The 26,500-nt window shown below is 40.2% G+C and overlaps 1 protein-coding gene across 6 annotated transcripts in view; it reads right to left on the reverse strand.

Annotated features, from left to right (window-relative positions):
- The window catches only part of LOC106994212 (uncharacterized), a 395,709-nt gene that overhangs the window by 194,753 nt on the left and 174,456 nt on the right, over positions 1 to 26,500 (reverse strand). The window lies entirely within an intron of this gene.

Genomic DNA, 26,500 nt, shown 5'->3' on the forward strand with positions numbered 1-26,500 from the left:
AATGAACACATCTAGTGCACAGATCTTGATTTCTGAATATGATTCTTCAATAAAAAGAACTGGGGTGCCTTGTAGAAGTGGTTCATTCCAGCGCTGAGGCACGGGCTATTCCAGATAGGCCTAGAGAATCTTGTGGTGCCAGAAAATAAAGTACTAAAAGAAGAAAATTGGGGTAGAGGATTTGGCATATCAAAGGAACAGAAGAGCTAGCCTGAAAGAGCCATCTATAGCCAAATCTGGAACAATTTGAGTAACAAAATAAATAACAATAGTACTGGATTGAAACCCAAAGAATAAAATGAATATTAATCAAATGGACATAAATAAGTGATTGTATAAGTAAATAAAAGGGAGAGAAAAGACAACTCTTTTTTTTTTTTTTGAGAGGGATTCTTGCTCTGTCACCCAGGCTGGAGTGCAGTGGTGTGCTCTCGGCTCACTGCAAGCTCCGCCTCCAGGATTCACACCATTCTCCTGCCTCAGCCTCCTGAGTAGCTGGGACTATAGGCACCTGTTACCACGACCACCTAACTTTTTTGTATTTTTAGTACAGACACAGAGTTTCACCGTGTTAGCCAGGAGGGTGGTCTCGATCTCCTGACCTCGTGATCTGCCTGCCTCAGCCTCCCAGAGTGCTGGGATTACAGGCGTGAGCCACTGCACCCAGTCAAGAAAACTCTGTGTGTCTGTGTGCATGTGTGTATGTGTTTTGGGATGGAGTCTCGCTCTGTTGCCCAGGCTGGAGTGCAGTGGCGTGATCTCGGCTCACTGCAAGCCCTGCCTCCCGAGTTCATGCCATTCTCCTGACTCCGCCTCCCCAGCAGCTGGAACTATAGGCGCCCACCACCACATCCAGCTAATTTTTGTATTTTCAGTAGAGACAGGGTTTCACCATGTTAGCCAGGATGGTCTTGATCTCCTGATCTTGTGATCTGCCTGCCTCAGCCTCCCGAAGTGCTGGGATTACAGGTGTGAGCCACTGCGCCCGGCCAGAAAACTCTTTCTTAAGGAAGCATTCCCATTACTAAATGTAGAAGGAATGATAGGTATAGAAATTCACCATTAGGCCAGACGCCATGGCTCACGCCTGTAATCCCAGCACTTTGGGAGGCCCAGTGGGCAGATCACCTGAGGTCGGGAGTAAGAGACCAGCCTGACCAACATGGTCTCTACTAAAAATACAAAATTAGCTGAACGTGGTGGCGCGTGCCTGTAATCCCAGCTAGTCGGGAGGCTGATGCAAGAGAATCGCTTGAACCTGTGAGGCAGAGGTTGTGGTGAGCTGAAATCTCCCCATTGCACTCCAGCCTGGGCAACAAGAGCAAAACTCTGTCTCAAAAAAAAAAAAAAAAAAAAAAAAGAAAGAAAAGAAAGAAATTCACAATTAGAACATAGAAGAAATAATTTCTGCAGGCAAGATATGCTAATGGATGCTAAAATTAATGGGCACAAGTTTAAAAAGAAAGGATATTTGCATAGTGTCAAAGTATCTCCCCTCAAATATTTATTCATTATAAATGGAAAAGTAGTAATTTTACAGTGGAGAAACCTGAAAAACACCATCTTGACCAAATCATTGTGGGGTGTTTGAAAATGAGTGGGAGTGTGTTTGTCTTAGTTTGTGGTGGGGTGGTGAATATTTTCAATATTTAGTTAAAAAATGCCAAGGATGCAATATGTTCTACAGCAAGTGGAACAGCAATCCATGATAAATTGTACCACACTTTGCACATCTGAGAACTGTGCAATCATGTAGATGGGACCCTTATGGAAGTGAAAAGGCTTTTTATAGTCTTTAGTTATCTAAGCTTACTCTGTTTTATATAAAAACAATGCATTTTTGCATGATGTTAAAATTCATTGAATTCAACTGCTACATAGATTAAGGAAAGATTGTACTTTGTTTACTAATCAAGAGTTGTTTGTTTCAGAAAATCATATCACTGATGGTAATTTTGAGTGCTTGTAAAACATTGGTCTATGGTCATTCTATGTTTAAGTGCAAGTATACAAGCACTTCAAGTCCTCTAGTATAGCTGGTTCCTGAGCATTTATATGTGGAATTACATACTCTCTGATTATAAAGTACCTACCTTCATTTCTCATTATATCACGATTAGGTATTATATTGAATTTGTTGAATACACACATGTTGGCAGATTATCATCTCTGGGAATTTCAGTTCAGGATTACAGAAAAGGGCTAAAAATATTTTTGAGAGCAGTTTGATTAACCAATAGTCCTGGGTCAACTGGATATACAAACGCAAAAGAGTGAATTTGGATCCCTACCTCATACTATATACAAAAAACAACTCAGAATGGATCAACACCTAAAAGTTAAAACTATAAAAATCCTAAAACATGCATGGGGTAAATCTTTGTGACCTTGGATTTGGCAATGGATTCTTAGATATGAAACCAAAAGCATAATCAATGAAAGAAAGAAAATAGATAAGTTTGACTTATCAAAATTAAAAAATATTGTACATTAAATGACATTATCAAGAAAGTTAAAAAAACGTACAGAATGGGAGAAAATAGTTGCCTATATCTCTGATAAGGTTTTAGTATCTAGAACATATAAAATACTCCTGCAACTAAACAACAAAAAAATCAACACCACCAATAAAAAGTGGACAAAGAACTCAAGTGGACATTTCTTCAAAGATACACAGGTGAACAAGCATGTGAAAAAAGTGCTCAATATCATTATTAATCCAGAAAATTCATATCAAAACCACAATGACGTAGCATTTCAAACCTATTAGGATGGCTATTTTCCATTTTTAAATTGCAGTAAAATGCACACAGCATAAAATTTACCATCTAACCATTTTAACAGTTCAGTGTTATTAACTGCCATTCATATTATTGTACAACTGTCACCACCATCCATCTCCAGGACTCTTTTCATCTTCCAAAACTGAAACTTTATATCCGTTAATAATAACACTTCAATCCCCCTCCCCCTCAGCCCCTGCAACCACTATTCTACTTATGTCTCTATAAATTTGACTACTCTAGGTACCTCAAATAAGTGGAATCAGACTGTATTTGACTTTTTGCGATTGGCTTATTTCACGTAATGTAGTACCTTTGTGGTTCATGTATCTTGGTAGCATGTGTCAAAATGTTCTTCCTTTTAAAGGCTGAATAATATCCCATAAGATGTATAGACTCCATTTTCCTTACTCTTTTATTCATCAGTGAATACTTTGGTGGCTTCCACCTTTTAACTGTTGTGAATAATACTGCTATAAACATGGGTGTATGCATATTTCTTTGAGACTGTACTTTTATATACCTAGAAGTGGAACTACCAAATTATATGATAATTTTAATTTTTTGAGGAACCACCAAACTGTTTTCCACAGTGGCTGCACCATTACATATTCCCACTAACAATGTAGAAGTATTTCAATTTTTTCACATCCTTACAAGCACTTGTTATTTTCTGCTTTTTTCTTTGAGAGTAGCTTTCTTTCCATTTATTAATGTTTTATTTCTTTCAGCAAATTTTGTAGTTTTCATTTTACAAGTCTTTCACTTCCTTGATGAAGTTAATTCCTAAGTATTTCCTCATGGGTGTGAGGTGGTATCTCAATAGTTTTGATTTGCATTTCCCTAATTAGTTCTCATGTCAGAGTTGCCCTTTTTCATTATAGGGTGTGATACAGAGATTACAAACACTGGCTACGGGTTACAAGATACGGGTTAAAATATTGTACATGTAAGGCAATCCATAAAACTTCATGATTCAGAAACAAATCAGCAAAAGCTTATGATTTAGAAACAAGCCAGTGTCCTTTTCATTATGAGTAGATTACATATTAAAAAGAATGTCAACAGATTGAGCTACTCATGATAAGATTTGAGAGATTCACAATAAAATTCTTTACTCAGGGACAGGACGCAAGCCATGAATCATAAGATCTTCACAGATGGTTAATGTGAAAGCCTACCAAATGTGACCTGTAAGTTATTATGTGTATAAATGTTTATAATTGTTCTATCATTTTGCCATATTTAACTGTTCATTAATACATGATATCCTTGTCTCTTGCAAATATTTTAAAGTCTATTTAATTAGATATTACTAGAGCCAATCCTGATCCCCTTATGTTACTATCAGCATGTAAGATCGTTTCATATCTTTTCACTTTCAACCTACTTGTGTCTTCGGATCTAAAGTAAGTCTCTTATAGAAAGTACATAGTTGGGTCATGGTTTTTAAAGTCCATTTTGCCAACCTGTCTTCTAATTAGAGAGTTTAATCCATTTACCTTTCAAGTAATTACTGATGAGGCATTTACTTCTGTCATTTTGCAATTTGTTTTCTATTTGCCTTGTAGTTTCTTGTCCTTTTTCCTGCATTGTTATCTTCTTTTATATCTAGTTAACTTTTGCAGTGAAACCTTTTAATTCCCTTCTCATTTCCCTTTGTGTACATTTTATAGCCATTCTCTCTTTACATTTAACATCCCAAAGTTATAACACTCTAAATTTATCAGTTTAACTTCAATAACATACAAAAACTCTGCTCCTATAGATATCTGACCCCACCTTTCAGTTATTGATGTCACAAAATTAAACTTTTATACATCTTATATTGTGTGTCTAAAAACACAGATGATTTTTCTTTTTGATGTATTTGTCTATTATGCAGAAAACAAAATTTGGAATTATGAAACAAACTTACAATAATACTAGCTTTCAGAATAATTGTTTTTCTTGTTTTGTTTTGTTTTTGACACGGAGTCTTGCTCTGTCGCCCAGGCTGGAGTGTAGTGTATATTATCAGCTTACTGCAACCCCTACCTCCCAGGTTCAAGCGATTCTCGTAACTCAGCCTCCCAAGTAGCTGGGATTACAGGCGCCCACCACCATGCCCAGCTAATTTGTGTATTTTTAGCAGAGATGGGGGTTTCATCATGTTGGCCAGGCTGGTCTCGAACTCCTAACCTCAGGTGATCTGCCCATGTTGTATAATCCCAAAGTTCTGGGATTACAGGCGTAAGCCATCACACCTGGCCCAGAATAATTTTTTAAATGTATTAGCCTCTTAAATCATGTAGAAAATGAAAAGTGAAGTTACAAACTGGAGTTACAATACTCTGAGCTTTGAGCTACTATCTAGTTTTTATTTCCACATACAGGATTCCCTTTAGAATTTGTCACAGGAAAGGTCTTAATGGTAATGAATTCTCTTAGCTTCTGCTCATCTGAGAATCCCTTTATTTCTCCCTCAGTGGACAGTTTTGCCAGATAAGGAATGTGCATCTAACAATTCTTTTTCCTCAGCGATATGACTATCATTTCATTGTCTTCTGGTCTCCAAAGTTACTGATGAGAAATCTGCTGGTATTTTTATTGAGAGTCGTTTGTAAGTGACAAGTTGCCTCTCTTCTTTCAAGATTCTTTGTCTTTCAACAGTTTGATTATAATGTTTGTGTGTATCTCTTGAATTTCATCCTACTTAGAGTTTATTGGGCTTCTCAGATGTTTACAAGCTCACCAAATTTGGGGAGTTCTCAGCTATTAGTTTTTCAAATAACGTCTCTACCTCTATTTTCTTCTTCTGAGACTTCCACAATGTGTGTGTTGGTCCACTTGATGACATCCCATAGGTCTCTTAGGTTCAGTTCATTTTTCTTTAATCTTTTTCTTTGTTTTCAGATATGATTATTTTTCCTATATTCAAGTTTACTGATTCTTTCTGCCTGCAGAAATCTGCCTTCAAGTCCTTCTAGTGATTTTTTTAAGTTATTGTATTTTCAGCTCCAGAAAGTTTTTTTGGTTTCTCTTAAAGTCTTTGTCTAGAAGGCCTGTTTTCTGCTCTATTGGGTGGTTTCTATTTGCTAATTTTTTCCTTTGAATGGGCCATACATTTCTGCTTCTTTGTATGCCTTGCGCTTTTTTGTTGAAAACTGAACATTTGAATTTAATAAAGCAGTAACTCTGGAAATCAGATTCCCCCACTTCCACAGTGTTTGCTATTTTGTTTGATTGCTTGTTTTTGTTTTTGAAATGTTGTGGCCTGTCTGTGCTGGGAATCACTTTGAGGTGAAAACTTAAGATCTTCAGGTCTTTTGAGCTTGTGCCTTTCCCTGGAAATGTGCAGTGACTTTCTAAATCCCCTTTTGAATGTTCTAAATACTTGGCTTCCAAGAGGAAAAAAAAAAAAAAAAGGAAAGAAATGAAGATGAGAAAACACACTGGCCCTTTAAATCTACAAAAAGTTGCTTCAGTTGGAGGGGAAATGGATGCAGTAATAAAAGTGAGAGGGTATGCAATAATGACAGGGGGCTCTGTGCCTGCAGCTCCATGACCAGAAGCAGCAATCAGTAATCAGAACACAGATCCCTGATATTTGAAGGACAACATCCTTTATGCCCACTCTGGCTCCCAGAAGTTGCATGTAAGCTGCTCCTGGAACCTGTGCACAGCTGCCTGCCACAAGACTTGGGAGTGGGAATGAGCACATTGCAACATTCACACATTGCTGGTGGGCATGGAAAATGGTGCAGCCTCTATGAAAAACATATGTTCAACAGAATCAGAAACATGTACAAAAATATTTGTACACAGATGTTTATAATAGCACTATTTAAAATAGCCCAAAGTAGAAGCAATGTAAATGTCCATGAACAGATAAATGGATAAATGAATTGTGGTATATACATATGGTAAAATATTTATTTGTAAAATGAAATGAAGTACTGACACGTTACATGTGGACGAATGTCAAAAAAGTTATGCTAAGTGAGAGAAGCCAGGCACAAAAGGTCACATGTTGTATAATCCAATTTTTATGAAATATGCAGCATATGCAAATCCATAGAGACAGAAAGCAGGTTAGTGGCTGTCAGAAGCTGGGGGGAGACAGCAATATGAAATAACTGGTAAAGCGTATGAGGGATTTAGTTTTGGGTGATACAAATATTTCAGAACTATATAGAGGTGACAGCTGCACAATACTGTGTGACTATACCAAATGCCACTGAAATGCTTCTGACTGGAAATGCTGTCTGGAAGTCCACTGAGAACTCAGCTAAATTCTTAAGCTAATTAGTGATCATGGAAAATGTCCTACATGAGAAATAAAATTGTTCGCTTTACAAGAGTTAATTTTATGTCATATAAATTTCACCTCGATTTTTAAAAGTGGGAAATTTGATGGGTTTTAGAACAGTTGTTCTAAGCAGTCAGAAATCCTGATCAGATAGATATCCCAATTACCCTGATTTCATCATTACACATTATATGCACATATCAAAACATCACATGTACCCTGTAGGTATGTGCAATTATTATGTATCAATACAAAATCAAAACAATAAAAAGTGGCTTCAAAGATAATGGACAGTGCACAAGGTAAGAAATCCTGATCACTAACTGGATATATTATTCATGCTCTTAATAGGAAAGAATGCATATTTTATAGATTATCTGAAGGATATTCAATTAAGTATTTTGTGTTTGCCATGGCTGACAATTTATCTCAGAATACTTTGAATTAAAACTAAGAGTCCTTCGAAGCAGGGTTCTCAGGCTGCGGGGGAACCTCCTTTTCTTTCTGTTTCCATTGCCCATCTACTCAGCCTTAGGGTTGCTGCCTGCAGCCTATTGATATGACAGATATTTACAGCCCAGCAAACAGACAAACCAAGACTTAGTTCCATTTGTTACTGTCCCTGATTCAATTTACAGTCTCCATGGAAAACTTAATCACCAAACAAGTGACAGAAAGAATAATTGGTATTTCACCAGCTGGAAATGCTGTCTGGAAGTCAAGTGAGAACTCTTAGCTAAATTCTTAAGCTAACTAGCCATCATGGAAAATGTCCTTACATGAGAAATAAACCCTGTCAACGGATCATGTATATCACAGCTGGCACCCATTATGGCACTCACAGATCATCGTGCTTCAGTCTGGCTTGTGAAGACCACCGGCCTCCTCCACAATGATTAGATAAGGCCTAAGTAGGTTCTGCTCTAGGTGCTAATGCTGAACAAGATGGTAAATGGATGCTCCAAGCTGACATATGCTGACATTAGTCCCAGAAACATCCCTCTCCATAGCTCTTCATGATAACTTCATTCACAATAATTCCAAGAGCAAAATAGATTTGTAGCAGGATGAGCCGCAGATAAAACTCCTCAGACACTGAGTTAAAGAAGGAAGGGGTTTATTCGGCCGGGGGCATTGGCAAGACTCCTGTCTCAAGAGCCAAGCTTCCTGAGTGAGCAGTTCCTGTCTCTTTTAAGGGCTCACAACTCTAAGAGGGTGCACGTGAAAGAGTCGTGATCGATTGAGCAAGCAGGGGGTATGTGACTGGGGGCTGCATGCACCAGTAATTAGATTGGAAAAAAACAGAATAGGGATTTTCACAGTGCTTTTCTATACAATGTCTGTAATCTATAGATAACATAACCGACTAGGTTCAGGGGTCGATCTTTAACTACCAGGCCCAGGGTGTGGCACCAGGCTGTCTGCTTGTGGATTTCATTTCTGCCTTTTAGTTTTTACTCTTTCTTTGGAGGCAGATACTGGGCATAAGACAATATGAGGGGTGGTCTCCTCCCTTAGATTGACTTATCAAAATGAGTCTCTGGAATGTATGATACTGAGGATTATGCAACAACAGCTGGGCTGACTCTTGTGGATATGCTCACAGGCTCGGGGGAGCAAAGCCAAATAGTCAATCTTTGATCATCCCATTTGCAATATCTCTGATGTGGCATGTATCACTTCCAGTCAGCACATTGTGAATGGTTGACATGATTAAAACTAATGTTGAAAACTACACTCATTATTTTCTTAATATAGAAAGAGGCTGAAACGTTTTATTTCTTTTCTCTATCATCAGTTTTGCCACCTAAAAAAAAAAAAATGGAGGTACCTCGGAACAACTTACATCTGTTTCAGATTAGAGCAGAAGGGAATAGTTCACTCATCATCCCCATGCTCATATCGCAAGCTCCAGAAACAGAGCTTTTGTGCTCTCGCTTCTTGCCACAGACATACCAAGACAGAGGATCTCAATGAGAGAATCAGTGCACAACCAAATGGTATATAGATGAGGTAGCAGAGAGTGGCCCGGGCGAAGAGTATAAATGCCTGAAGTTTTGGAGACATACTCCTCCCTGCAAGCTCTTTGCATCAGCATATAAGACTTTCCTCTTTGTCCTCTGCAAAGACAGAAGAGGATACCACTCTGCTAGCTAGGTAGACTGATGCTAACATTCCCTGCTTCCAGCAGACCCGAGTCTTACTGAGCTAACAAAACTAGAAGAGACCTAAGAGAGCAGATGGGATTGAAGATTAATGAACTGACAGCATCTGTGAATACCTCCAAGATTATACTACAGTCATCATCACTCTAGAAAGCATAAGTCATTGTTCTGTTTGAATTTGTTATGAAAATAAAACCTCCACAGGATGGCTAGAGAAATCCCTAATGTCTGTAGTTTTCCCTCACAAGAGCCTTTCACCCAATCCTGATTCAGATCCAGATCCAGAAATGGGAGTATCTCCCCAAACTAAGCTTTCTCCCCAGCCCCAGAAAAGATAAATCCTTCCTTCTCTTATTCCAGAGTCTTTTCTTCATTATGCATTTCTAGGAGTCTGTGAGTCACTGTTATCAATACATCAAGTAAAATAATTTCTGATACTGTCCAAATTTATACATTCAATGCTATGCCCATCAAGCTACCATTGACTTTCTTCACAGAACTGGAAAAAAATCTACTTTAAATTTCATATGGAATGAAAAAAAGAGCACATATAGCCAAGACAATTCTAAGCAAAAAGAACAAAGCTGGAGGCATCATGCCACCTGACTTCAAACTATACTACACAGCTACAGTAACCAAAACAGCATGGTACTGGTACCATAACAGATATATAGACCAATAGAACAGAACAGAGCCCTCAGAATAACACCACACATCTATAACCATCTGATCTTTGACAAACCTGACGAAAACAAGCAAGGAGGAAAGGATTCCCTATTTAATAAATGGTGTCGGGAAAACTGGTTAGCCATATGCAGAAAGCTGAAACTGGATCCCTTCCTTACTCTTTATACAAAAATTAACTCAAGATGAGTTAAAGACTTAAACATAAGACCTAAAACCATAGAAACCCTAGAAGAAAACCTAGGCAATACCATTCAGGACATAGGCATAGGCAAAGACTTCATGACTAAAACACCAAAAGCAATTGCAACAAAAGCCAAAATTGACAAATGGGATCTAATTAAAGAACTAAACACAGCAAAAGAAACTATCATCAGAGTGAACAGGCAACCTACAGAATGAGAGAAAATTTTTGCAATCTATCCATCGGACAAAGGGTTAATATCCAGAATCTACAAAGAACTTAAATTTACAAGGAAAAAACCACCCCATCAAAAAAAGTGGGCAAAGGGTATGAATAGACACTTATCAAAAGAAGACATTTATGCAGCCAACACATATATAAAAAATGCTCATAATCACTGGTCATTAGAGAAATGCAAATCAAAACCACAATGAGATACCATCTCATGCCAGTTAGAATAGTGATCACTAAAAAGTCAGGAAACAACAGATGCTGGCCAGGATGTGGAGAAATAGGAACGCTTTTACACTGTTGGTGGCAGTGCAAATTAGTTCAACTATTGTGGAAAACAGTGTGATGATTCCTCAAGGATCTAGAACCAGAAATACCATTTGACGCAGCAATCCCATTACTGGGTATACACCCAAAGGATTATAAATACTTCTACTATAAAGACATATGCACACGTATGTTTATTGTGGCACTGTTCACAATAGCAAAGACTTAGAACTAACCCAAATGCCCATCAATGACAGACTGGATAAAGGAAATGTGGCACATATACACCATGGAATACTATGCAGCCATAAAAAAGGATGAGTTCGTGTCCTTTGTAGGGACATGAATGAAGCTGGAAACCATCATTCTCAGCAAACTATCACAAGGACAGAAAACCAAACACCGCATGTTCTCACTTATAAGTGGGAGTGGAACAATGAGTTTAAACAAGAGTTTAAACAATTGTTATATGATTTGTCAAAGAGCCAGAATATGGAATATTAATTTAAAAGTATGAGGTAGATCTGTATAGTATAGTTACTTGAAAAGATTTCCAAAATATATTAAGTGAAAATGCAAGTTGCGAAAAATGTATACGTATGATTCCCCTCTACACAAACCAGCACAAAAATGAAACCAATATATTTGTATATGTACATATAGTATGTTGATACATGAAAGCTGTCTGACATAATGCACAATAAACTTACAAATAGTTATTTCTCGGGAAAGTAAAGGGAATGGTGAGAAGGAGGAAAGAGAATTTCACTTTTTATTCACCATGCTTATATATTATTTGATTTTTTGAAAATGTGAATGTATTCATATATTTATTGTGAAAATGTGTTCAGGATAGTTTAACCAAGTGTTAGCTTTTTAACATGCAAGGAATTACTGAAGGATAAAAGACATAGTAGACCTATTAATAAATTCCAAATGACTATCCCAAGAACCATATTTAATTCCAGGTGAGTTACCTTTAAAAAACAAAAAAATAAGTGAAGATGAGTCTCTTTATTAAGTGTGTTAGCAACAGAACCAGACAGTAGAATTAAACAGCCCCCTACTTTAAGATAAATGTATGAAAATATCACAGGAGAAGGGAGGTAGGATATATGAGTTACAAATCTAGCCATTTCCCTCCATAATATTTTAGCCTTGCTGCATGAAATAGAATGAGCACTCAAAAACAGCTGCATTCCCAAACATGGGTCTATTTCTGGTTCCAATTCAGACATAGACTCTTAAATTGAGGTCGGGACATCCTGGGCTCTGGATTGCTCTAGCGGTAGTGACATTGGCCTTTTTAAGAGTATCATGCATATAAATAAAAGGACACATTGAAAGGAACCTTGAAAGCTACACAATGACACCTGTAGGAGCCATCTAGGGTTGAGAGTCATTGATGTGAACATGTGTTTGATCTAAATTATCTCATTTGGTCCTTATATCACTGTCAAGGGAAGGTAATTGCACTCATTTGATTGAATCTCCAGTCAAGACTCTAAGAGGTTAGAATTTGAAGAGATCTCAGAGATACAGAAGATACACTGCTTTTAAAAAAAAATTGAGCACAGATAAGGAGTGCAAGCTCTAGAGACATGAAGTGATTTGTCCTCTGCTAGATGAGAATGGAACCCAGACCTTTGACTCTTAGCTCTTTCACTCCATGATACCAATATATGGACTGGTAAATGCTTTGTCTTCAATCTTCTCTCGCACACAAAGTTGGGTCAGGGACCATGGGAAATTGTTTTTTCTTGAATAGTTCAGATAGAACAATAGTCACACACGTCACCAAGCCCAGCCTTACTTAATAAGCATAACTCCCAAATCATCACTTAATTGGTCACAAATCTGCAGCTGCCTCAAAGCACATGCCTAATCCACCTCTCACTCCAACCAGTTCTTTCAAGAAATATTAAAACTCTTTCTGTTCACCCTGAAAATAATTTCCTTTGTCTTTTTTTTTTTTTTAAACTACAGGCGGGTGCTACCATGCCTGGCTAATGTTTTATATTTTCAGTAGAGATGGGATTTCATCATGCTGGCCAGGCTGGTCTCAAATTCCTGACCTAGTGATCTGCCCGCCTCGGCCTCCCAAAGTGCTGGGATTACAGGCATGAGCCATCCCACCTGGACTTTTTGATATTCTTGAACCATGCTGACTTTTTATAATTATGAAGAGAGATGACAGCTTACTAAAATATTAGCTTGATTCAAGTTATATGAATTCATCACATGAAATATGGATTCACCACATCAGATTGTAGAGTTATTGATCAAAAATATTTCATCTCTGTAATCAGCAAGTTTTTGTCATTGTTATCACTGCATGCGCTGGTCTAGCATAAATTCTGAATCGCCCAACACCATGTCAGCATTGGCATCCATGTTAGACTCATTATGGCTGTGTGGTCAACATGAGTTTGGGTAGCTACTGCTGGGAGTTTATTTATCATGAGATGATAAAAGATGGGAAAGGAGAAGTGAGAAACAGAGCTTGTGATAAATGAGAGGGCTGTGTCAATTAGGGATCTTAAAGGCTGGATTTTGGCAGAATAGAATTAGAGTCACAGGAAAAGCTGAAGAACAAAACTTAGAAACTGGGTAGAAAGAAGGGATGTTAAATAGCAGCCAGACTACAGCTAAACCTTGCCACAAAAGGTGAATATGGTGAGGATACTCCCATCACCATCACCAAACACTGGCCACCACTGCTGCGTTTCTCCTCGGACCCCAGGTGGTGGCACCATACTGCTCTCACTACTGAGTTGCTACACCTGCCCCAGGATGGGCTCCCTAGAGTTCCTCTTTATCGGATCACAAGCTCCCAATTTGAAGTCCAGGGAGGAGTTTCGGATTAGAAGTGCTTAAGATGTATGCATTCCACCTAGCAGCAAGAGTCAGGAACCTGACGGCAGTAAGCAAGCTCTGCCTCCCAGTAATGGGCATTTCTGGGCATTTCTCAAATGTGGGAAGGGACTGCAGACATCCAAAAAGATGGGTGCTAAATACTCATGTAGCACTCCCTTTAGATGCTCAACATAACAAAGATTAATGCTTGGGAGGGGAGGAAGTAAGAAGTGGCTCTATTTCAATTATGTAACCATCTTCCCCTACCACCCAAATGTGCTTACCCTCTTCTCCAAAATAAGATAACCTAGGTATAATTGGTTAATAAATTTAGTTCCAAAGCTTGGAGCTCTGGGTAATATTCATTTTCCCACTAATTCTGTCTTGTCACCATCTCAATATTTTACGAGAGAGTAAACTTCAAAGTTAAAATTACCAATATACCCTTTATAAAATAGGATAGGAAGAGTGGAAATAAAAAACTAGGTAATTCAAATATATGAATATATAGGTGCTTCAGCAAGAAAAATTTTAGGTGCTACCAACCCCATTTCTGCCCTAGCCACAAGGTCACAGTGGCTTCTAGAGAAGTCACTATGACTTCTGACTTCTGTCTTCTATTTTACCAATTTCATTTTCCCCATTGTGTTTGGCCAAAACCTCAGCCAGATGGGATTCTTTATTATATATAATGACCTCATTACATAAGAAGTCTGAGCTGTAGGTATTCTACGTGGATTGGATTGTTGTCAAAATCTATTAAATGACTTAGTAGAATAGGAGGTAACAGAGGATCCCCCTGGACTTCCATTCAAAGTCTATACCTCTGAGAGTATCAACTCTATATCCTCTTGATAATCAGGATCAATCACCTCAACCAACACCAAAACCACATCCGTTTTTTGTTGCTCATTTGCTCATTGGCAAGAGGAGCCTGAAATGATTAGGTGACAGCCTCAATTTCCAAGTCAATGGAGTTACTGCTGTGCTCCCTAGTGGAAATATTCTTAAAATCAAAGGGAATGTGTTGCTGAGCCCATGTAAAATCTGCATCCCTGTCATGTCCTTTTTGTTCAGGAACCCATTGAGAAACTACTAGAAAGATTAGGGAATGTACTTGACTGACATTCACAGAGCCAGTCACTTTGCTTTCCTGATTAAGAGCATCCTCCATACTTGAGGGCTTTGGGGAGGAGGGACTAGGAGGAGGGAGAGGAGAGGAAGGGGACAAATTACAAAACGAATAGTGTGTAGCTTTCAACCCAACTAGAGAACTAGACTTGGAAAATGGGCAGAAACAAGGAAGGGAGGGGCAATCAACATCACACTTTGTCCTTCTCCCCATCTTCTCCCAGGAAAAGACTCTTCAGTGAGGACACTGTTCCTGCCCACCACTGTCTGTCAGCAATGGACGAGAGATGCCACAGCTGCACCACTGCTTCCAGTGACTGGAAAGTGTTGTGTGGCTGCGGCCACTCTTCCTGCCCCCAGAAAAAGAATTCTCTATGGCCCCTGCTTCTTCATCTGTCTACCTCTCAATTCAAGATCTAAGGCTGACGCTTCTGATTGGCAAATGAATACTAGCTTCCATGCCCATGCTCAGGCTACAAGGGCAAATAAAAGGCAGAGGTGAGATTTTCAGCTTCCATAAGGGTAAGCTAGGTTTGCTCACAATCCAGATTTAAAAGATAGGGAATTTTCAAACATAAGAAGAGGTTCAAATGCTAAATAAATGAAAAAAATAGACAAATGTCTACTACAAAGGGGAGGGTAGGGACTCTCTTGACTTATTGTATTGGAGGAGCCAAGTATCACACAAACCAGATCTAGAACTGAGTATCATCAGTATACACTGGCTCAAGGATCTGCGTGCACATCAGCTGATGTTATCCCTAGGGAGAGAAGGAAATCAATGCCAAATTGCTATTTTTCAAACTGTCAATATTTTTACTATGCTGTGGTCATAGTTTCAATTATATAATTCAGAGCGTTCCACGTTGTTCATCATTTGATGACAAAATGGGATATTCTGATCCTTTTGCTTGGTTTTTATTTCTCAGTCTGAAAGAGAAATGTGTGTTTGATTTCAGGTGATTGATCTGGTGTTTCCCTTCTTGTGTCTTTTTCACTCTTTGTTTCTTATATACTATATTATTTCAGCAAGTAGAGACTATCTAAAATTTTTTGTTTCCACATTCTTAAAAACTTTATAGAATTTCGTTTCTAGTTAAGAGAGAAATTGATTATCTCCTAAGGAATGTGCACTTATCACTGTAGCTGGTTCGGAGGACCAGCCTCTCATTTATGTTACTGATAGCCAATGCTCCTCATGGACAAATCTTCCCTAGACCTTTCTTATTTCTAAACAAAGAATATTTGGAGTGCAGTTTGCTTAAGGTCTACTTTTCATTCGGGGGGAAAAAAAAACCCACTGACTTCTTACTTTTGCATCTCTGATATATCTTGTTTTTCCTTTAGTGTCATTAGGCTTGCTCTTGTAACAGTCTGCGCCCACATCCAGTTTTGTCATTACAATATCTTGCATTTATATTATGTTTCACAATATTGCGATTTTACAGATAAAGAAGCAGACATCCAGCAAGACTGAAGAACTAGCTCTAGAGACCATGCCACTAGCATGTGGTGGAATCAAGATTCAGATGCTGGTTTACTTACTCCATATCCCTGCTTCTCTCAGTCCACTTAGCCTGACATACAGTAAGTGCTCAATACATGTTGGTTGGATACAAGAATAACCTGGAAATTACATAGAAATGCATCAAAATATATTTTATCTTCTGTGGGTAATCTTTGGTTACCTGAGTCTGGGATATTTAAATAAATTGATTCAAATTTGCTATTGATATTCACTGAGTGCTAGTTTAACATCTAGATTCCCTGGAAGTTCTAATTCATTAGAAGTCCAATAAATCAGATCAGAATCATTCAGAGAAGTTTTAGAAACACTCTTTTCAGCCAACTAACTACCAGGAAAACTTGGAGTTTGGTCCAAGGAGAATAGGATTGGATGTCATGGAAGACAGTAAACTTCCTGAATCGTTTCATCTGGAGACCAATGAGAAGTAAAAACATCAATCAACTGGCAAGATAATATTTTCCTTTTGTAGCAATAGTCCCTGTCTTTACCAATTTTTAAATAACTCCAAAACCAAGTGATTTTTTTGCCCTTTTCATTTGTATATGTTGGCATTCTGGAGACATGGCCTAGGTTATACAACTTCTCATGATACTATGCACATATCAGGGCTTATATTCATTTCCTAGGGCTGCCATCACAAAGTACCACAAACTGGGTGGCTTAAAACAGCAGAAACTTCGGCCGGGTGCGGTGACTCATGCCTGTAATCCCAGCACTTTGGGAGGCTGAGGCGGGCAGATCACGAGGTCAAGAGATTGAGATCATCCTGGCTAACACGGTGAAAACCCGTCTCTACTAAAAAATACAAAAAAATTAGCTGGGCATGGTGGCGGGTGCCTGTAGTCTCAAGCTACTCGGGGGAGGCTGAGGCAGGAGAATGGCATGAACCTGGGAGGTGGAACTTGCAGTGAGCCAAGATTGTGCCACTGCACTCCAGCCTGGGCAACAGAGCGAGACCCCATCTCAAAAAAAAAAAAAAAACCCAGCAGAAACTTATTGTTTAACAGTTCTGCAGCCCAGAAGTCCTAACCCAAGTTGGTAGGGCCATGCTTTCTCTGAAGGCTCTAAGGATGGATCCTTCTTTGTCTCTCCCAGCTTCTGGTGGTTGCTGGCAATCCTTGGTACCTTGGCTTGTAAAGGCAGCACTCCAGTCTCTGCATCCATCTTCACGTGGCCTTCTACAAAAACTATGTCCAAATTTCCTTCTTCTGAGAACACCACTCATAGTGGATTTAGGGAACTTATTTTTAAAACCCCATCTTTGCTTAATTTCATTTGCAAAGACTCAATTTCCAAATAAAGGTTCTAGGTAGATATAAATTTTGGGGAGACACTATTTAACCCAGCACAGAGGTTAAGAAATACTTAGAAAAGGAATATCTCTGCCAAGAAGGAAATTCAGAAACATCACTTTGCAGAATGATTCCTCCCTCAATCTTTCAGTTATAAATGGAAACCATTTCATTCCAAACAAAGAATATAAGCTATTTTCCCACTTCATTAATGTTTTTCCATCAGAATGTTACATTTTCTGATCAAGTATTTCTACGATCTAGATAATTAGATGCATGCTTATAGTTTTAACCATATCTCCCCTCCATAATACTTCATGTTTATTTATCCTCTGAAAGTAGTGCTTTTTTTCCAGGATTGACTAGCTGTTCAAAAATCAGTAAGACTTTCTTGCCAAGGATTGGCAGTGAATACCATTCCTAGGGAGTCCCTAACCAGGACTATGGCTAAAAGTATGCAACGTACAGGATGAAACCCCTTTCAAGCCTCCTTCCCCAGAGACATCATTGTTAGAGGGAGAGAACAGGATTGTCTGAAAAGGTCCATGTTGCTCTGTTTGGAATAAAGAACAGCTACAAAAACCTACAACTTTTATCATACTTAATGGTGAGAAACCAGATGATTTCCCCTAAGACTGGGAATGAGGCAAGGATTCTCCTCTCACCACTCCTATTCAGCATTGTACTGGAAAATTTAGCTAGAAAAATAAGACAATAAAAGGAAACACATCTGTATATAAATGGAAAAGGAAGATAACTAGTTGCAAACGTCATATTTTCTGTCTAGAAAATCCCAAAGAACTCTGTAAACGTTCTACCAAGCAAGTACAATTAGTCCTCCATATTTGTGGGTTTTGCATCCACGGATTCAACCAACTGAAGATGGAAAATATTTGGGGAAAATGGATGATTGTGTCTGTACTGAACATGTACAGATGTTTTTGTCATTCTTCCCTAAACAATACAGTAGAATAAGTATTTACGTATCATGTATACTGTATTAGGTATTACAAGTAATCTATAGATGATTTAAAGTATATGGGGGGATGTACATAGGTAATATGCAAATACTATACCATTTTGTATAACAGATGGGAGCATTTGTGGATTTGGGGTGGTCCTAAAACCAGTCCCCTACAGATACCAAGCAATGACTGCATAGTTAAGTCAAAGAACATAGTCAATTGCTTTTCTTTTGACCAGCAGTGAATAACTGAATTTGAAATTAAAAACAAAACAAGATTTATAGCTGCACCTCCAAAATATAACACTTTGGTATAAATCTAACAAAGTATGCACAGAATATGTATGCATAAAACTATAAAATATTGATCTTAAAAATCATGAATAATAGAGAAATCCCACGTTCATGTATTCAGAGACCCATTATTAAGATTCTTTCCACCTTGACCTGTAAATTCCATGCAATCTCAATTAAGATCACAGAAACCTTTTGTTAGATGTTGAAAAATTGATCCTAAGTTTTACATGCAAAGGCAAAAGACCTAAAATATGGGAAGCAATGTTGAAGAACAAAGGTTGAGAACTTAATACCATCCAATTTCAAGACTTACTGTAAGTCTATAGTAGTCAAAACAGTATGGTACTAGTGAAAGAATAGACACATAGGTGAATGTAACAGAATAGAATGACCAGAAATATGCTCACACAAATATAGTCAATGATCTTTGACAAAGGAACAAATGACATTCTACAAAGAAAGGGTAGTCTTTTCAACAAATTGTGCCAGAACAATTGGACATTCTATATGCGAAAACAAATAGAAAACAAAAAGAAACTTTGACTTAAATCATCTGCTTTAAAAAGGAGGAGGCCAAAATGGATCACAGGCCTAAATGTGAAATCAAAACTGTAAACCTTCTTAAAGAAAATAGAGAAAGTCTACACGCCTTGGATTGGGATCAGTGAAGAGTTTTAAAATACAGTGCAAATTGGAGATCTGGCAAAATGGCCAAATAGGAACAGCTCTGGTCTGCAGCTCCCAGCGAGACCAATGCAGAAGGTCAGGGATTTTTGCATTTTCAACTGAGGTACCCAGTTCATCTCATTGGGACTGGATAGGGAGTGGGCACAGCTGATGGAGGGTGAGCAGAAGCAAGGTGGGGGGTAGCCTCACCCGTGAAGTGCAAGGAACTGGAGCTCTCCCTCCCCCAGTCAAGGGAGCTGTGAGGGACTATGCTATCCCAGCCCAGATACTACACTTTTCCCGTGGTTTCTGCAATCCACAGACCAGGAGATTTCCTCATGTGTCAACACCACAAGGACCCTCGGTCTCAAGCACAAAACCGGGAGGCTGTTTGGGCAGACATCAAGCTAGCTGCAAGTTTTTTTTTTATTTTTTATTTAATTTAATTTTATGTTTTTCATACCCCAGTGGTGCCTGGAATCCCAGCAACACAGAACTGTTTCCTCCCCTGGAAAGGGGGCTGAAGCCAGGGAGCCAAGTGGTCTTGCTCAGTGGGTCCCACTCCCACGGAGCCCAGCAAGCTAAGAGCCACTGGCTTGAAATTCTCACTCCCAGCACAGCAGTCTGAAGTCAACCTGGGAAGATCAAACTTGGTGGAGGCAGGGGCTTTTGCCATTACTGAGGCTTGAGTAAGTGGTTTTCCCCTCACAGTGCTAAGGAGGCTGGTAAATTAGGATGGAACGGAACTCACCACAGTACAGCAAAGGGGCTGTGGCAAGACTGCCTCTCTAGATTCCTCCTCACTGGGCAGGGTATCTCTGCCCTGCAGCAACCCCAGTCAGGGGCTTATAGATAAAACGCCCATCTCCCTGGGACAGAGCACCTGGGGAAAGGAGGAACTGTGCGCACAGCTTCAGTGGACTTCAATGTTCCTGCCTGCCAGCTCTGAAGAGAGCAGCAGATCCTGGCAAGAATTCTCCCAGGACAGTGCTCAAGCTGTGCTAAGGGACAGACTGCCTCCTCAAGTGGGTCACTGACCCCCAATGCCTCCTGACTGGGAGATATCTTCCAGCAGGGATTGAGAGACACCTCATACAGGAGAGCTCTGGCTGGCATCAGGCCTGTGCCCCTCTGGGGCGAAGCTTCCAGAAGAAGGAACGGGTGGCAATCTTTGCTATTCTGCAGCCTGCGCTGATGATACCCCAGGCAAAAAGGGTCTGGAGTGGACCTCCAGCAAACTGCAGCAGACCTGCAGAAGAAGGGCTTGACTGTTAGAAGAAAAACTAAACAAACAGAAAGCAATAACAAAAAAAAAAAGCTGGGGTTGCAATCCTAGTCTCTGATAAAACACACTTCAAACCAACAAATATAGAAAAAGACAAAGAAGGGCATTACATAATGGTAAAAGGATCAATGCAAATAAAAGAGCTAACTATCCTAAATATGTATGCACCCAATTCAGAAGCACCTAGATTCCTAAGACAAGTTCTTGGAGACCTCCAAAGAGACTCGGACTCCCTCACAATAAAAGTGGGAGTCTAACACCCCACTGTCAATATTAGACAGATCAACGAGACAGAAAATTAACAAGAATATTCAGGACTTGAACTCAGTTCTGGACCAAGTGGACCTAATAGACTTGTACAGAACTCTCCACCCCAAATCAACAGAATATACATTCTTTTCAGCACCACATGGCACTTATTCTAAAATAGACCACATAAGTGGAAGTAAAACACTCCTCAGCAAATGCAAAAGAATGGAAATCATGACAAAGTCTCTCAGACCACAGTGTAATCAAATTAGAGCTCAGGATTAAGAAATTCACTCAAAACCACACAACCACATGGAAACTGAACAACCTACTCCTGAATGACTACTGCATAAATAACCAAATTAAGGCATAAAGAAGCTCTCTGAAACCAATGAGAACAAAGACACAACGTGCCAGAATCTTGAAGACACAGCTAAAGCAGTGTTTAGAAGGAAATTTATAGCACTAAATGCCCACAAGAGAAAGCAGGAAAGATCTAAAACAGGCACCCCCTAACATCACAATTAAAAGAACTAGAGAAGGAAGAGCAAACAAAATCAAAAGCTAGCAGAAGACAAATAATTAAGATCAGAGCAGAACTGAAGGAGATAGAGACAAGAAAAACCCTTCAAAACAATCAATGAATCCATGAGCTGGTTTTTTTGAAAAGATTAACAAAATAGACCACTAGGCCAGACTAAGAAGAGAAGAATCAAATAGACAATAAAAAATGATAAACGGGAGATCACCACTGATCCCACAGAAATATAAACTACCATCAGAGAATACTATAAACACCTCTATGAAAATCAACTGGAAAATCTAGAAGAAATGGGTAAATTCCTGGACATATACACCTTCCAAAGACTAAACCAGGAAGAAGTCAAATCCCTAATGAGACCATAATAGCCTACCAACCAAAAAAAGCCCAGGACCAGATGGATTCACAGCCAAATCCTACCAGAGGTACAAAGAGGAGCTGGTACCATTCCTTCTGAAACTATTAGAAACAATAGATAAAGAAGGAATCCTCCCTAACTCATTTTATGAGGCCAGCATCATCCTGATACCAAAACCTGGCAGAGAGAACTAAAAAATTTCAGGCCAATATCCTTGATGAACACTGATGCGAAAATCCTCAATAAAGTACTGGCAAATCGAATCCAGCCACACATCAAAAACCTTATCCACCACAATCAAGTTGGCTTCATCCCTGGGATGCAAGGTTGGTTCAACATGTGCAAATCAATAAACATAATTCATCATCTAAACAGAACCAATGACAAAAACCACATTATCTGAATAGATGCAGAAAAGGCCTTTGATAAAATTCAACACCCTTCACGCTAACAACTCTCAATAAGAAAACAAACTGGACCCCTTTCTTACACCTTATACGAAAATTAACTCAGTATGATTCAAGACTTAAACGTTAAACCTAAAACTATGAAAACCACAGAAGAAAATCTAGGCAATACTATTCAGGACATAGGCATGGGCAAAGACTTCATGACTAAAACACCAAAAGCAAGGGCAACAAAAGCCAAAATTGACAAATAGGATCTAACTAAACTAAAGAGCTTCTGCACAGCAAAGAAACTATCATCAGAGTGAACAGGCAACCTACGGAATGGGAGAAAATATTTTCCTAATTTCATTTTTCTGTTGCAGGATCCCATCCCAGATATCACATCACATTTATTTGTCATGTCTTTTTGGGCTCCTTTGGGGTTGTGAGTTGCCCCTACTTTCCTTCATTCTTCTTTATGGCTGAATAGTATCCCATTGTGTATATAAACTACATTTTTAAAATTATACTTTAAGTTCTGGGTTACATGTGCAGAACATGCAGTTTTGTCACATAGGTATACACATGCCATGGTGGTTTGCTGCACCCATCAACCCATCACCTACATTAGGTATTTCTCCTAAAGTTATCCCTCCCCAAGCCTCCCACCCCCGCGACAGGCCTTGGTGTGTGATGTTCCCCTCCCTGTGTCCATGTGTTCTCATTGTTCAACTCCCATTTATGAGTCAGAACCTGCGGTGTTTGGTTTTCTGATCTTGTGATAGTTTGCTGAGAATAATGGTTTCCAGCTTCATCCATGTCCCTGCAAAGGACATAACTCATCTTTTTATGGCTGCATAGTATTCTATGTGAATATGTGCCACATTTTCTTTATACAGTCTATCATTGATGAGCATTTGGGTTGGTTCCAAGTTTTTGCTATTGTGAACAGTGCCGCTATAAACATACATGTTCATGTGCCTTTATAGTAGAATGATTTATTCCATGGTGTATATGTGCCACATTTTCGTAATCTAGTCTATCATTGATGGACATTCGTACAAACCACATTTTTAATCCATTCATCCATTGATGGACACTTAAGGTTGATTCCATATTTTGCCTATTGTGAATACTATATATCTAACTCACTTTTTCCATTGTAAAAACCATGAGTTCTTTTTCACACATAATACTTTACCAGCTTGAGGAAAGGGCATTTTGGTTAAAAAGACTCATCTTCCTTATGATCTGCTCCTGATTTGTCTTTGCTCTGTGCCCAGGGAATCATCACAGCCCTGGTTTTAAGCTCTCGGATACTCTGGGTAATACTACTACCACTGAATAGTTGACAGGCTTTCTGTGGGGGATAGTAGAATCCAGTTGCTCCTACTTTGTCATTTTACTGATTCACTCTCCCTGACCACATTTTTAATCATTAAAAATGTATGAAAGATCTCAATTGAGGGCCTTATACACAATACCTGATCCGTAATTCTCAAAACTGTCAAGGTCAGCAAAAATAAGGAATCCACCCAGTGACTTCACTCATTAGAAGGCTACAGTCTGAGTCTTGGTCTGTTCATGGAGCCCAGGCTGCAACCTTGCCTGAATGTACAGTTTAGCCACTGACAGAAGTCAGCCATGGTGCACAGCCTGGAGCCCCACCTGACCAGGAGCATTTATGGAACCCAGCCTACCCTTTCCACCCAATTGTAGAGTCCAACCAATGGCACCACCCAGCCAAGGAGCACAGCCTGCAATGCACTCAGACAACGATTGTGGATCCCTGTGAAGGGCTCTTCCTGACTGCAAAGTCCAGTCAGAGGTTCCACCCAACTAGGGAGCCAGTCAGTAGCCCTGCCTTAGCACAAAGCCCAGCCAGAACCCATCTCACCTCAAAGCATGGGGAGGAGCTCTGCCCACCTAAAGAATCTTACAGCAAACTCCACCTGTCTACATATACTAAGAGCTGGCCTACCAAGAACCCCAGGATGGACTAACCGACAGAGGTCTATCCCTGCCAAAGTGAACCTAAAAAGGCTGGAAGAGGTAGCTGCCTCCTCAGATGTGCAAACACCAGTGCAAGGATACAAGGATCATAAAAAATCGGGGAAACAATACACCACCAAATGAAACTAATAAAGCTCAAGTGACTGACCCTAAACAAAGATCTGTTAACTGACAAATTCAGAATCCTCCTCCACAAGGAGTTCTGTAAACAAAAAATTGATAGACAACAAAATTAGGAAAATACATGAACAAATCTAGAAATTCAACAAAAACCACATTTTTTTAAAAATAGAAATTCTAGAGATAAAGAATATAATGATTAAACTAACGAGTTCAAATAGTGAACTTCAACAGCATACTAGATCGAACAGAAGAATGAATCAATGAACTTGAAGACAGGTTTGTGTGTGTGTGTTTTTTGGTGTTTTTTTTTTTTTTTTTTTTTGACAGTCTTGCTCTGTCGCCACGCTGGAGTGCAGTGGCATGATCTCAACTCATTGCAATCTCTGCCTCCCAGGTTCAAGCAATTCCCCTGCCTCAGCTTCCCGAGTAGCTGGGACTACAGGCGTGTGCCACAAAGACAGGTCTTTCGAAATTATCCAATCAGAGGAACGGTTTTTAAAAACAAAAAAGAGTAAAGTCTTACAGGACTTACGAAACACCATTATGTGAAACTCCTGACCTCAAGTGATCCACCCACCTTGGCCTCCCAAAGTGCTGGGATTACAGGTGTGAGCCACCATGCCCAGCTGGCTATATTTTATGTAATTTTCATGGTAATTGTCAGGCCTCTGAGCCCAAGCCAAGCCATCGCATCCCCTGTGACTTGCACATATACAACCCAGATGGCCTGAAGTAACCGAAGAATCACAAAAGTGCAAATGCCCTGCCTCACCTTAACTGATAACATTCCACCACAAAAGAAGTGAAAATGACCGGTCCTTGCCTCAAGCGATGATATTATCTTGTGAAATTCCTTTTCCTGGCTCATCTTGGCTCAAAAAGCTCCCCCACTTAGCACCTTGTGACCCCCACCCTCCTGCCCACCAGAGAACAACCCCCCTTTGACTGTAATTTTCCTTTACCTACCCAAATCCTGTAAAACGGCCCCACCCTTATCTCCCTTCGCTGACTCTTTTCGGACTCAGCCCGCCTGCACCCAGGTGAAACAAACAGCCATGTTGCTTACACAAAGCCTGTTTGGTGGTCTCTTCACACGGATGCACATGACATTTTGGTGCTGTGACTCGGATCAGGGGACTTCCTTTGGGAGATCAATCCCCTGTCCTCCTGCTCTTTGCTCCGTGAGAAAGATCCACCTATGACCTCCGGTCATCAGATCAACCAGCCTAAGGAACATCTCGCCAATTTTAAACTGGGTAAGTGACCCCTTTTTTACTCTCTTCTCCAACCTCTCTCACTATACCTCAACCTCTTTCTCCTTTCAATCTTGGCACTACCCTTCAATCTCTCCGGTCTCTTAATTTCAATTTGTTTCATTTTCTGGTAGAGACAAAGGAGACACATTTTATCTGTGGAACCTAAAACGCCGGCGCCGGTCAGTCTGGGGAAGGCAGCCTTCCTCTCCCCTTGGTGTTTAACCATTGCAGGGACGCCTCTCTGATTACTCACCCACATTTCAGGGGTGTCTGACCACACTGCAGGGACGCCTGCCTTGGTCCTTCACCCTAAGCGGCAAGTCCCGCTTTTCTGGGGCCAGGGGCAAGCTCCCCCGACCCCTTCCCTCTGCTTTTCTGGGGCCAGGGGCAAGCTCCCCCGACCCCTTCCCTCTGCTTTTCTGGGGGCCAGGGGCAAGCTCCCCCGACCCCTTCCCTCTGCTTTTCTGGGGGCCAGGGGCAAGCTCCCCCGACCCCTTCCCTCTGCTTTTCTGGGGGCCAGGGGCAAGCTCCCCCGACCCCTTCCCTCTGCTTTTCTGGGGGCCAGGGGCAAGCTCCCCCGACCCCTTCCCTCTGCTTTTCTGGGGGCCAGGGGCAAGCTCCCCCGACCCCTTCCCTCTGCTTTTCTGGGGGCCAGGGGCAAGCTCCCCCGACCCCTTCCCTCTGCTTTTCTGGGGCCAGGGGCAAACTCCCCCGACCCCTTCTCCCTCTGCTTTTCTGGGGGCCAGGGGCAAGCTCCCCCGACCCCTTCCCTCTGCTTTTCTGGGGCCAGGGGCAAACTCCCCCAACCCCTTCTCCCTCTGCTTTTCTGGGGGAGGGGCAAGCTTCCCGACCTTATTTTTGCACCCCCTTATTTTTGAGCCCTGACCTCTTATTTTTGCACCCCAATACCTTAGTTCTGTGCCCCGACCCCTTTCCCGCTTTTCTGG

This window comes from Macaca mulatta, chromosome 17 (genome assembly GCF_049350105.2).
Source record: "Macaca mulatta isolate MMU2019108-1 chromosome 17, T2T-MMU8v2.0, whole genome shotgun sequence".
Classification (NCBI taxonomy): domain Eukaryota; kingdom Metazoa; phylum Chordata; class Mammalia; order Primates; family Cercopithecidae; genus Macaca; species Macaca mulatta.